Source organism: Hoplias malabaricus, chromosome 2 (genome assembly GCF_029633855.1).
Source record: "Hoplias malabaricus isolate fHopMal1 chromosome 2, fHopMal1.hap1, whole genome shotgun sequence".
In the NCBI taxonomy this organism is placed as follows: Eukaryota; Metazoa; Chordata; class Actinopteri; order Characiformes; family Erythrinidae; genus Hoplias; species Hoplias malabaricus.
In genome coordinates, this window is record NC_089801.1 from 58,190,131 (window position 1) to 58,200,611 (window position 10,481).

The window sequence follows — 10,481 nt, forward strand, 5'->3', positions numbered from 1 at the left end:
TCTAACTGATGGAGTAGTGCCCCCTCCAGGGTGTGTGCTCCTGCCTCACGTTCAGTGATTCCATGTAGGACCCACTGCGGTCCTGAACTGGTTAAATAGATTCAGATAATGGGGTCATTCGTTTGTTCTGGCCTTTTTCAGCTCAAAAAAACAACAACGAGAACCGCTTCCTCATGGGGCTACTTTTCTTCATCTGAATCAGATTCCTGTGAAATTCTGCAATCTCTCGGTTCTACAGTGTTTCTGTCTGAAGAGAAAACAAATAGCTCCAGAATGGACCGTTTAAAAGAGTTGTAAAATGTTTTTAAAAATCTCTAAAATGCTTTTCATTTTTAATTCATTGTTGGACAGTGATGTGGAAGTCTCTTTCTAAGAAGTTAAATGGTATTCTTACCTGAACAGGTATTGTTTTCTTCTTTCTGGAAACCAGGTAAACACACACACTTATATGATCCCACAGTGTTTACACACTTGCTGTTGGAGACGTTGGAACAAGCCTCACCTCTCAAACACTCGTTTAAATCTGAAAGGTGGAAGAGAGGAATCAGGGAGAGAGGAAGCCTTAGACATTTACAGTGTCAGGAGAACACTGTTCTTCTTCTTCTGTCTGACCCTCACTGTGTTCATTTTACACCATTCATGACTGAAGAAGTACACAGCTCTTTCATTTAAAACTGTCCCAAAGAAATCATCATCATCATCATCATTATTCCATATACAGAGTATTGGACTGGAGGAGGTCTCTACTGATGGTGGAGAGGAAATTAAATGCTGGGTTTGTTCTGTAGAAATGAGGACGTCTGGTTCCATTCACCACCACAGTAACTTCTGAAACACACTGACTTACAGGAGGACTTTAAAAACAACGGTGGGATTCCTCTTTAAGTGTGTCCTTGTGTGTATCACCATTACACGCGCCAGTCCCTGATGTAAAGTTGGTCGTGGTTCTGGACTCATATCCCTCCTCACAGGTGCAATAGTAGCTGCCGAATGTGTTGTGACAGATCGAATATTTCTCACACAGACCTTTATCCTCACACTCATCCTCATCTGAGAGAGAGAGAGAGAAAAAAACAGAGAGAGAGAGACAGAGAGAGAAAGGAAGAGAGAGAGAGACGCGAGAAAGAGAGAAAGGGAGAGAGAGAACGAGACAGTGAGAAAGAGAGAGTGAGAGAGAGACAGTGAGAGAGAGAGAGAGAGAGAGAGAGAGAGAAAGGGAGAGAGAGAGAGAGACGCGAGAAAGAGAGTGAGAGAGAGAGAGATTGAAGAGATGAGCATGGATACACGCTCTGGAATAGCTGCCCATGAGCTTAATTTGATTACCAAGCTTAGGTCGGAGGTCTATAAAGCCCCCAGCATTGGGCAGTGGAGCAGTGGAACTGTGTTCTCAGGAGTGACACAGCACCACCCCATGGATGTGGAATGATCTGGGGCTCCATCTCTCCAGAAAAAGTATTTCCTCTTTTCCACAGCTCAGTGCTGGGGGCTTTATAACATTACAGTGAGGAGGGAGAGACTCACCTTCACAATTTGTTCCATTTTTTATGAACCCAGGGGAACAAGCCTGTACAGAGACCTCAAACTGGACCAGACCTGAAAGAATACAGAGAGAATATGTTACCTTTGGAAATGAGCAGGTGTGGATCTGTCTTTTCAGTTACATTAAAGGTTTCTACTCATTTTGCAATGAAGGTAGTGAGTAAGAGTGAGTGAGGAAATCTGGTCTTTGTCTTTATACTGCCTGACACACTCACACCTGCGGACAGTTCCACACATTCACCCATTTACTCTCTCTCTGTCTCTCTCACACTCTCTCTCTCTCTCTCTCTCTCTCTCTCTCTCTCTCTCTCACTCTCTCAATTCAATTCAATTCAATTCAAATGTGCTTTATTTGCATGACAAATATTGACACTTGTTTTGCCAAAGCTATGTTCAATGTCAGTGGAACACAAAAGACATTTAAACATTTAAAGTAAATACACTGTAAATGTAACAGGTAAGAACCAGATACTAATAACAACAGACACATTAATACACACAGTAATAACAGTACTGAATAAACAGATGTGTGGGGTCGGGGCGGGGGGTCACTCACTGTCCCTCAGAGCATTGCAGGCGTGGACGTACTGCGCTGCCAGGGTGCAGCACTCTTTATTCTCCCCGAGAAGGAGGGGCAGCTTCTCAGAGTCGGGGAGGTGTGTAAAGGCTGGGATTCTGAGGGAGATTTTGGTGAAGAACTCTGCTCTGATCTGGTGGTATTTCGTGCACTCAGTGAGGAAGTGCAGCTCTGTCTCGGGTCTGTTCAGAGGGCAGTGCTGACACACTCTCCGCTCTCTGGGCAGCCAGGTCTTCCTGTGTCTGCCCGTCTCTATGGCCAGGCCGTGGGCACTGAGTCTGTATTTGGTGAGGGTGGATCTCAGTTTGGCGTCAGTCAGCGTGGTCAGGTAATCTGCCACTCTGTACTGACGGGTCAGGGCCGAATAACACTGCAGTTTACTCCGGGATCTGCACTGAGTCTCCCAGTAGTGGATGTAGTTCTGCTGTAGATGCGTTTTAATTTGGTTTGTTCTGATTGGTTTAGGTGTGTACTGGTCCTGAGCGTGTGGGGTGTTAGTGTGTTTTAGGGGTGTGTTAGTGTAGAACTGTAGCTCAGGACCAGTTGAGTGAGGGGACTGTGGTGGTCGTTGACCTCTTGGTGCTGCAGAGCTTTGTAAAGGAACGAGTGGGGGTCGCTGTGCTGTAAATGTGTCCAGAATTTGATCGCCCTCTCTTGTATTTTTAGAATCAATGGATATTGGCCTAATTCTGCCCTGCATGCGTTGTTCGTGGTGCTCCTGTGCACCTTTAGAATACTTTTACAGAACTCTGCATGCAGGGTCTCAATCGGGTGTTTGTCCCATTTGTTAAAGTCTTGGTTTATGAGCGGACCCCACACTTCACTGCCATAAAGGGCGATGGGTTCAATTACAGAATCAAATATTTTAAGCCAAATTCTAATTGGAATTTCTACAGGAATGTGTTGTTTTATGGCGTAGAAAGCTCTGCATGCTTTTCCTCTCAGTTCATTCACCGCCAAGTTAAAACTTCCAGATGAAGTGAGATTTCCTAAATAATTATAATTATTGGAGTGTTGGATCATGTGTGTACCCAGACTAAACATGTGTGTGTTTCCCTGAGATCTGGATCTCTTCTGAAATATCACCGTGTTTGTCTTTTTAAGGTTGACTGTCAGGGCCCAGTTCTGACAGTACTGCTCCAGTAAGTCCAGGTTCTGCTGTAGACCCTGCTCTGTGGGGTACAGCAGAACCAGGTCGTCTGCGTAGAGCAGGAGTTTAATCTCTGAGTTGTGCAGAGTGAGACCGGGCGCTGCAGAACGCTCCAGAATCGTGGCCAATTCGTTTATATAAATGTTAAATAGAGTTAGGCTTAAGCAGCAGCCCTGTCTCACTCCGCGTTCCTGAGAGAAGGAGTTTGTTTGTTTGTGGCCAATTTTTATACCGCATTTGTTTGATGTATACATTGATTTAATCAGATCATAGGCTTTACCCCCTACACCACTTTGTAAAAGTTTATAAAATAATCCTTGGTGCCAAATGGAATCAAATGCCTTTTTAAAGTCAATGAAACATACGAATATTTTGGATTTATTTTGAACAACGTATTTATCAATCAGGGTGTGTAGGGTGTAAATGTGATCAGATGTGCGGTGATTTGGTAAAAATCCAATCTGACCCTTACTCAGGACACTGTGCTTCATAAGGAAGTGTAATAATCTAGAGTTTAAAACACTACACAGTAACTTCCCCAGATTACTGTTCACACAGATGCCTCGGTAGTTATTGGGGTCGAATTTGTCTCCAGATTTAAAGATGGGTGTTATCAGTCCACGGCTCCAGATCTCAGGGAAGTGACCTACACTCAGAACCAGATTAAACAGCTTCAGAATCGCCAGCTGGAGTTTAGGACTTGAATTTTTAATCATTTCGTTCAGGACTCCGTCAGCTCCGCTGGCTTTCTTTAGTTTTAGTTTGTTAAATTTGTCTTTGAGTTCCTGCTCAGTAATGGAGAAGTCTAAAGGGTTTTGATTATCTTTAATTACCAATTCGAGTACTTTGAGTGTCCTGTTGATATGGTTTTGTTGTGGATTTGAGACTGTCTCTGTGTTTTTGAACAATGTTTGGAAGTGTTTGGTCCAGATTTCACCGTCGTTTATTGCCAATTCTTCACGGTGCTTTTTGTTGAGGTTGTTCCACTTTTCCCAGAACTGGTTTGTTTTGACTGACTCCTCGATTAGTGTCAGTTGTTTGTGAGTGTACTGTGCCTTTTTGGTTCTGAGTGTACGTTTATATAGTTTTAGTGTCTCACAGTAAAGAAGGCGTATGTTGGTGTTGCTTGGATCACGGTGTTTCTGATTTGATAATTTTCTTAGTTATTTTCGTATATTTTGGCATTCCTGGTCAAACCAGTTGTCTTCCTTTTTGAGTTTAGTGTTTAATGTTTTCCTAGTTTTCAGTTGAGCTTTTTCTGATGATTTTTTAAAGATTGTATTTAGATTATTTACAGCCAGATTGACGCCTTCGTTACTGTGAGTGTAGGTGGCGTCCAGAAAGTTGTCTAAAAGTGTTTGAATTTCCTGGTGCCCGATTGCTTTCTGGAACTCTTGGGTGCTGTTTGGGGCCCATATGTAATGTCTCCAGATGGTGTACAGCTCACTGGGCCGTGTGTGTGCAGTGCTGTTAGTCTCTGTCCGTTTAATGAACACAGTGATTTGGCTGTGGTCAGACAGAGGGTTTAGTGGTTTGACGGTGAACGCACTGAGAGAGAAAGGGTCTAAATCTCAACCAAGAGGTGAACAAAACGTGTATCGTCCTAAAGAGTCCCCTCGTGTCCTACCGTTCACAATATACAGACCCAGGCTCTGACAGAGCTGCAGGAGGGCTTTTCCGTTTTTGTTTATAATGAGGTCGTGATTGTTTCTGTGGGGATAAAGGACATTGTTGTTAGTAAAGGGCATTTTCTTTGTAATGAAGTGGTCGTTGTGTGTGTGTATGAGGTCAGGTTGTGTCCCTGTTCTCGCGTTCAGGTCCCCACAGAGGAGCACATTTCCCTGGGCCTGGAAACGGCACGTCTCTTTCTCTAACTCAGAAAACACGTCTTCTGAGTTGTAGGGGGACTCTGTGGGGGGGATGTAAATGGCACAGAGGAAAATGTCCCTCTGTGATTTTAAGCCAAATGGAATTGTTCCCTGTTTTTAGAATGTCTATATACTGATGAAGACTAGATTTGTACCAGATTATTATTCCCCCTGAGCATCTACCCTGCCGTACTGTGCTCAGCTTCTGGGGCTGTATTATGACTTCTCTGTAGTCTTTGGGGCAGTGAGTGGCCACCTCCGCCTTGGACCACGTCTCCTGGGGGATGATGATGTCCAGGTTTTTTATACAGTTCTGGAAATCACAATTTAAACTTTTTAGGCCAAAGGCAGAAGACTTCAGGCCTTGGATATTCCACATGCAGATGGAAAGTGATGACATTTTTTTGTTTTGTTTTTTCTGTTTTTCTATTAAAGTGAGATAGACTAAGAAAATAGATAACATTAATTTGTACATTTATATATAGCATAATATAGAATGTTTACAAGTTTTCAACTGTTATATATATAACTCAATTACAAACAATATCTAATTTCAATAGAATGTATTTATTTATTTATTTATTTTTTAATCTGAAGTGCATCTTTATATGAGTCTGTTGCAGATGTACTGCAGTAATTGTCTGATCTCACCCATGTCTGTAGTGCAGTGGGCTCCTCTGAGAGCATCGGCGTAGCTGCGCTGCTGCTGTGGGCTGCGGTTCTGTGGCAGTGGGGTTTCTGTAGCTCTTCTGTCCGATTGGGTCTGGGGAGCTGGTGGAACCTCTGGGTGGTGCCGCTTTGCTCTGGGTGGTGGAGGCTGAGGTGCAGGTCTGACAGGTGGGGTGTGCTGAGGTGACTGAGGCAGGTTGCGGTGGTATAGCTGGTGTCCTGGCCGTGGTCTTCGGGGGAGTGTGTGTGTCGGCGGGCTCCTGGTGGGTGTGTAAAAGCTCTGTGTTGCTGGGTGCTCTCCTCCTCTGTACGTGGGGTTATGAGCTGTGTTCATGTGTCGACCCAGTGCCACGTCCTTCAGCTTTTTAGCAAACGTTTTGATAGTTTGTCTATTTACGTGCACGTGATCATGTAGGTGGTGGGGGGTGATGCTGGGGTGGTGGGCCAGGTGCACGTTGGGGATCAGGGCACATCCTCTAGAGATCTCTGCGTTGACTCTCTGGATGGTGGCTGGATGAAAGTCCTTGCGGGGCAGGAGTGTGGAGATCACGATCTTAGCTTTGGGAAAAGCCTCTGCTGCTCTCTGTGCTACTCCACAGACCAGTCCACTGACTTTCTCCTGCTCGGCTCGCAGGTCGTTGGTACCCGTGTGGATGACGATACAGGACGGGTTGCAGAGGATGTGGTTAGAGAGGATTCTATGAGCATCCCTCGTTCTTGGACACCATATTTTTGATGTGCTCCTGTCTGGGAAGAGTTTCTCTTCTTTTAAGAACTTTCCATTTGAGTCTATAAGGATAGCAACATCAGCGTCTCTGTCTCTGTGTGGCCCACCTGATCTGCTGGGCTTGGGGTCTTGGGGTGGGGTAGAAGGAGTTTTCTCTGGCAGGAGGGTTTTGGCCTGAGTGTGGGGGGCTGTGGCAGTGTCTGAGACTGTCTCAGTGTGGTTTTTCTGTGTGGGGGGCGGTGTCTGGGTGTTGGTTGGCTTTGTGGGGCTGGGGGCAGTCCCTGTGATGTTAGGGGTAGGTTGTATGTGTTCGGTCTGGGTAGCATTTGTGGGGGGTGACTGGGACTGCAGCTGGGCTGTGAGGGATTGTATGACAGTGTCTCGCTGGTGTAGTTCCTGCCTGAGCCCTGATAATTCTTTTTTCAGCTCCTGTTGGAGAACCTCTAACTCCCTCTTAGCACTGTCCTTATACTCTGCTAGCTCTTTCCTCAGAGCATCTCTGTCGTCCAGCAGACTGTGTATGTCTCTCCTCAGCTCCTGCACTGTAACCTTCAGCTGGTGGTGGCCCTGGCTGAGCTGGTCTCTGAGGGCTCTGGAGTCTAAACTGGAGGAGCTGTGGGTTTGTATTTGCTCCTTCAGTCCTATCAGCTCTACCTCTAACAGAGAGACACTGTCTCTGAGCTGAGTTACGGTGGTGTGGAGGTGTGGGTTTAGGAAAGACTCAGTGCTGGCTGTGGGGGCTGTTTGGTCACGTGTTTATAGTGTTGACAGATAGCTGTGTGCCACACGTCTGTGTGTTGGGTGTGGAACAGCAGGTTGGTGGTAATGGTTTTCCCTTTAATTAAGCTACAGTCTTTAAATAAGATTTCTGGGTTTTCTCTTTGTGTTTTTAGCTTGTGCTGCTGTTTGCTGCTCTCAGAGAGTGTGTCTGTGGGGAAGTGGAACTGCAGGGCTGGGTTGTGGTCTCGGGGCGGGGCTTGGGTTGGGGCTGGGGGCGGGGCTTCTGCCGCTGCTCCAGCCATTCTCGCACAATGTATCGTTTTTTGAAAAATGCCAGAAGCCTAACTGTCGGTCGGGGGAAGGGCTGCACTGCCCTTTACAGTGAAATATTGGTTTTGTTTATAATTTCTCTTGTTTAAATCAGTTAAAGTGCAGTAATAAAACTGGTCCACGGTATTTAACTACGACAGGTTCTTCTTACCCTTGATGTGGAGGAGGGAATGGAGCTGTCTGCTGTTTTAGTGAACCCAGTCCCTATGTCTTTCCTGTTTGGATCCCAGATTTCTTTTAGTAATTTTCCTGAAATGTCCCTGTAGCTGTTTTCTTTCTTATGTTTTCCAGCAGGTTTGATTTTCCTCTTCTTATCACTTCTTTTCTTTCTTCTGTTTCGGATGTTGTCCTCTGTTTTGCTGTGGTCTGGTAGATTAGCTATGATCTGCTATATATAAGATCTTTTATTGCTTTCTTGCCAAATTTAAATGATCAAATAATGACCAATGTATGTTTATTGTTAAAGTATGAATTGATTTCTAAGTATTTTCTAGGTTCTATCTCATTTTAAAATAGGAAAATAGAAGAAAAATCAGGAGCTCATCTGATGCATGACTTCTCTCTCTCTCACTCTCTCTCTCTTTATCTCTCTCTCTCACTCTCTCTCTCTCTCTCTCTCTCACACACACACACACACACTTGTGAACAGTTTCACACACTCACCCTGTCACACACACACACACACACACACTCACTGTTGTAATTTAACATGTGAAAGGACTAAATTCACATTCTCAGGTCTAAGCTTGTTCTTTCCCTTGATATTATCAGTAAGTGCTCTCACACTTTAAAAATTGGATAAAAAAAACTCACTCTCACACTATATCTGTTACAAATGATTATTGCCTTTTTGCAAATGTGTTTACAACCTAATTAATACCCATGTAATAAACAAACCTGTAAACAATTTATAAGCCTTTATAAGAGGAGTCTTATTTTAAAGTGGTGCAAAAAATGTGTTGTAGCATTGCAGTTACCAGTGAGCTGGGAACGAACTTGTTGAAGTCTATCAATGACATACAATAACACCTTAAAACACATTTATAAAGCTTTATTATTACCTCAAATTGTCAATACTTCCACCATTGCTTTCCTCTTCAATAAAACATTCAGCCTCTGGTAGTAATCATAATCATACACAGGATAAAATGTCAAATATCCTGTGTCAATCCATTAGAACTTCACACAGGGCCCACCACACGCTCTTCCTACCTGCAGCCACCAAAATTCCCATTGAATCCTACACCTCAACACTGAAGGTTGCTGTGGCCGTTTATGATCCGACCAGTAACCAGCTATCATTAACAACTACGGTTACTCACTGAGCCCATCACATGAGTACCCAAACCACCCACTGTATCACTAGCTCTTCACAGGGGTCATCAAGTTGGCACCTCCTCTCATTGGTGTTTTGATGAATTAAGCTCACAACACCTCCAGAAGACTCAACAGTGAAGTCTGGCTTCCCAGACCAACCCCACTCCCCCCTCCAAGCCAGCTTTACAGTCCTACCTTACCCTTTACCATCAACAACTGTAAATCCACACTGGCCTCCCTGGTGACTAAGGCTGTTCCTAGCCCCACTGGCACTGTTAATGCATGCTCAGTGTCACCAGTTCCATGTGAACATTACATGCTACATCACCAACAATCACAATAGCATCTCTACAGCGCATTTCCCCAAGTAGTCTGTGTTCTTCTTATCCACAACCACTGACTAGACCTTTCAGCTGTTTCTGATAACTCCTTCACAGCTGCCCTTAGTTTCCGGCCACTAATGCCAAACTGCTCAAGCAGGGATGTGGCCAATTTGGCTACAAATCCCCTAACACCTATCTCCACTTGTCTTACACGTGCCTGCCACCTGCATTCTCTCACCTCAGCCACTAAGTCAGCACACTTCAACTTCTTCCTTTTGCTTCAGCTACTGCATTCTCAAATGGAACCGTTAACTCTATGAAATAAACTCAATTTAATTTCAGAGAAGAGCACCATGTCTGACCTCAGTGTAGTTAACGCAGTTCCCTCTGAGACCTGCAGTTTTTTTTACCTACGTCCACCAGCAATTTCCAATCTCGTGCTTCACCCATCTACCAATATTTGTAGCCTGCGCACATTCTCGAAAACATTCCCCCTCATGCACAAACCTAACTATTTTATTACTACAGCCACTCGTCAATGAATTAACCTCTAGCTGCTTGCTGTCCAACAAATATGCTAAAAACCCTGATTATGTCTCCATGAATACCGACCCTGTGACAAATTAACCTTACATGTACATTTTTACTTTAAAATTACAACTTCGGTATCATTATGATGTTCCACTGAGCTGTAACAGAGAAAATAGAGCCTCTGTCAGTGCTACTCCAGGCTCAGCACTGCAGAAACTGCACATGTAACCTTTGGAATAGGGTAGGAATCCTCCCCCTCCTCCTTGATTTCAGGAAAGTGTTATAAAGTGAATTACACTTTCAAACTCTAGGGGTAGTCTTACGAAATAAACCAAATACCTATGTGGTGTTCCTTTAAATCAAGAAACTGAATATTAGCAGTAGTTTACTGTGTACATTTAGTCACTGTTATTCTGCTTAATGAAATACCACAAAATGTTTTGGAACAACCCCACTCCCAATTTACCTCAAGTACCTCACCAACATTCATGCCCCCTGATGTGACCTGTTGGTTTATACTAGGCTCTGATTGGTCTCTTTTGACCAGTGATGATATCTCTTTGCACCCAACATGCTGTCGTATTGTTAAAGACTTTGAGTTTCAGGTGAGTACAGAATATTTTCATATCCAACTAATTTCAGAACACATACCCCTGAAGGGGCATCCAAACCCAGTCTAGCCAGGCCAACTTCAGGGTCTGCCTACAGGCTTGGGACTGCAAATTCACTG